The following is a 4071-nucleotide window of genomic DNA, read 5'->3' as shown; positions in this document are numbered from 1 at the left end:
CTGACACAAACACTTTCTTACACCATGAAAGACAATGGACTACAACCAGGGCTGTTTAGCTGACATGTCCCAACACAAGTGCCAGGCAGAGTCAGCCAATTGACAATAACTACCCACACTTGATGACCCTTTCCCTTTCCCACAAGGATAAAAGGTGGAGCATGAGAGCACACTGGGAAAAAGGCCAAACTCATGAGGAAGCAGCTATTCCACAAAGGCAATTCAAACGCAGGAGAAAAGTGTTGGGACCTGAAAGAACGACAAAGAGGGACTTGCCCTTGCCCTTTTCAACCCAGAACCACTGAGCCTCCGAGAAGGGAAATGTACGACTGGGAATCGCAGCTGGGGAATGGTACGAAGGATCTCAGCTGTACATGAGACCCTCCCAGACTGATAGGGTGTCATGATCTCTGCTTCCAAAAGGTCAGGGTTTTCCCAACTCCCTTGGAAGCAGATCCATAACCCAGGTTCCGAGTGCCAACCAGTCCCAATTGGGACCTTTTGGACCCAGTCCTGGCGCCAGTGGCACCAGGCTCATAAATATGCCCAGTCCCAGCGCTGGAAGCGCCGGGCTCATAATGCTTGAGTGGACTTACCTGCAGCAGACCATGCTGCTTACTTGCCTGCCAGTTGAGCCTCTGATCCCCTTCTGTTTGGAACTACTTTTCCTGTTGGGTGGGGCTGGAGCCACTCCCTAGATTCAGAACACTGGAACTCTTCTGGAAAGCAGGAACTCTTTTCTTACCTAGGCGTGGCTGTGGAAGGAGACACCTAAGCACTACAGGAGGCTATTTAAACCACACCCGGTGGATGAATCTTGCTTTGCGTTATTCTGCACCCTCTGCAGCAGAACGCTCATCGTGTCTTCTGCATCCGGTCCTGGGCCTAAGGAAAAAGGCTTACCATCCTGAATCCAGTCTTCAGCAACACCTATAAAGACAAGAAAGAACAGGTTAGCATTCCGGCATCTGAAAGGCAAAGGCTTACCTACTCTTCGTGCGCTCCGGAGGTCTTCACACTGCATTCCGGCATCTGAAAGACAAAAGCTTACCAACTCTTCGCACGCTCCGGAGGCCTTCGGCGCTGCATCCCGCATCTGAAAGACAAAACAAGGTGTGTTTAAAGACATTGGGGAACTTTAATACTCACGTGCCATTACTCCTTTCCACATCTAACCCAGTGGGTATTCCGGCACCCTGCAGCCGCTCCGAACTCGTACCTGCAAAATAAAAAGACAGTTAGAGCGCATTGTGAAGCAGGCAACAAGCGCTTACTTACGTGCTTCCAGGCGCTTCTATTCATCACACGGGCTCCATCTTCAACTCACTTCAGCCCGTCATCCGCCATCGCCGGAACCCTGCAAAACAAGAGACATCATTACTAAAGACTTTAAAGACATTTGAATGACTCGAAACTTACCGTTCGTGCAGTAAACGACAGACAGCAGTCCTCTGAAGTCAAGAGGCCTGCGCTACCTATCCAGTGAAGAAACTGGTTACCGCACCCTGCCCCGAGGCAGATGGAGAGCTCGGCATTCACTTACCTAAGGTGAGAGCGTTAACCTTTGGGGGTCTACAGAAGAGGAAAGAGATAGGGACACCCCAATAACCCCAGTTCATTAACCCCATATTTTCTATCTGCAGACACCTTACTCTACACGTCAGGCATACAGTGCACAGAGGTCCAGCCCAAAGAGCCAACCGGGTGCTACACATCACCTTTGAAGATACGGTAGTCGCCCAGTCAAGACCGGCGCCTCTGCGAGAATCAGGTGAGCGTTACAGAACGCAAAGCCTACCGCAAAACTCTCGCCCAGGCGCTATGGAAACCTCGGATACTGATCCCCTAGCCCGGTTACTTGGGGAACTAAGGGTAGAAGTGCATGCAGCTCATCAGGAAACAAATGCTCTAAGAAGGGAACTAATTATTTCCAAGGAGAGAACAGACAATCTTGCTAGACAATTTCTACAGTCACAAGCCGGACAGACCCCGTTACCCGCATCAGGGGCAAATCTTCCTTCAACATCCTCTATGAATCCAGTGCAGATCAACCTACCTGGGAATGTACCTCTGGCTCCGCCCGAACGATTTTCTGGTGACCCAAAGAGGTTTGCAGTATTTATCAACCAGTGCCGGTTGCACTTCTTATGCCGGCCAGCAGCCTTTCCAACTGATCAAGCTAAAGTAGCTTTTGTACTTTCGTACCTTAGTGGCAATGCGGCAGACTGGTCGATCCCTCTAGTTAATCAAGATGATCCGGTTCTCCATGATTTTCAAGCCTTTCAGCTTAGTATGGAAAAACTGTTCGCAAGACATTCACAGGGGCAGGCCTTGGACAATGAGCTTCTTTCGTTGCGACAGGGTAATCAAGACCTTTTGGCTTATATTGCATCTTTCAATAGACTAATAGTGGAAACTCAATGGCCTGAGGACAAAAGGATTATGCTGTTTTATAGAGGTCTACGTGGAGAGCTCAAAGACGTTTTAGCCCAAGTAGTGAATCCCCCACAAGACTGTTCGGATTATATAGACTTGGTCGTTCAAATAGATCACAGGCTGCAGAACAGGAAGGCCGATCGTTCCAAGTTTGATGCTCGAGTATTTTCCAAACCGCCAACTCCTTCCAAAGGAGTAGACTCCGGGGAACCCATGCAAATAGGGGGTCTGAAAGGTCCTCTAACACAAAGGGAGCGGGAAAGGAGAAAACAGTTGCAATTATGCCTATATTGCGGAAACTCAGGGCACTTTCTTCGAGACTGTCCGGTGAAACCTGCCAAGAAGGCAGTAGGAGCTGCAGTTACCAAAGTTACAAACTCCGAGCAGGGAAACGACCTCGCCCGACAAGAATAGAGGTCCTCTTGCCGAGCGTGAAAACCAGTTCAGTGACCTCGCATTTCGTGATACCTATGGTCCTCATTAGCCCTGATAATACGGATCGATTACATGCAATTGAAGCTTACGTCGACAGCGGTGCCATCGGTAATTATGTGGATCATGAAATGGTTTTGAGGATGACTCTAACTCTTTGTCCCAAGGCTGTAAAGGACGTCATTACTACGGTGGATGGTACGGAGATAGCCTCCGGGCCAGTAACGCATACCACTCAAGAGGTGACGCTAATAAGTCAAGATGGACACCATGAGAAGATCGTGTTCGATGTGATCAAGGCCCCTCAGTTTCAGATTATTCTAGGAATACCTTGGTTAGAGAAACACAATCCTCTGATCGATTGGCGAGCAAGAACGGTCCAGTTTCCAGAATGTGTCTCTACTTGTCACCCTCCACCTGGTGTTGCACTGGCCGCAATTTCTTCAGAGACTCCCCAGTTACCTCCCGAATACCTAGAATACCAAGATGTTTTCCGGAAGGATCAGGCTAACTCTCTACCTCCTCATAGGTCTTATGACTGCCAGATAGACCTGATACCTGGATCTACTCCTCCTTGTAGTAGAATTTATGCCCTCACCGAGCCTGAGAACCTTCACCTTCGACAATACCTGGATCAATACCTGGCAAATGGGTTTATTCGTCCTTCCAAGTCCCCTGCTTCTTCAGCTTTGTTCTTCGTTCCAAAAAAGGAAGGAGACCTTAGAACTTGTATCGATTATCGCTCCCTGAACCAGATCACCGTTAAGAATAGATATCCGTTACCTTTGATCCCTGAACTCCTGGACCAAGTCAGAAAAGCATGCATATATACAAAGCTGGATCTTAGAGGAGCTTACCACTTGGTACGAGTAAAAGAGGGCGATGAATGGAAGACGGCCTTCTGCACCAAGTATGGGCTATTTGAATATCAGGTCATGCCCTTCGGACTTTGCAATGCCCCGGCCGCCTTTCAATACTTTATGAACGATGTCCTCAGAGAGCTCATAGATGTATGTGTTGTTGTTTACATTGACGACATCCTCATTTATTCTTCATCGGAATCTGAACATCGGAAACACGTGAAAATGGTCCTCGAAAGATTGCGTCAACACAAACTTTTCGCTAAGTTGGAAAAATGTGTTTTCAACGTGACTGAAGTTGAATTCTTGGGATTCATATTATCACCTGGCGGAGTGCGTATGG

The sequence above is a fragment of the Ambystoma mexicanum genome, chromosome 5q (genome assembly GCF_040938575.1).
Source record: "Ambystoma mexicanum isolate Mex_15411 chromosome 5q, UKY_AmexF1_1, whole genome shotgun sequence".
Taxonomy (NCBI): Eukaryota; Metazoa; Chordata; class Amphibia; order Caudata; family Ambystomatidae; genus Ambystoma; species Ambystoma mexicanum.
The sequence above is the reverse complement of the archived record's forward strand: the minus strand, read 5'-3'. Positions refer to the sequence as shown.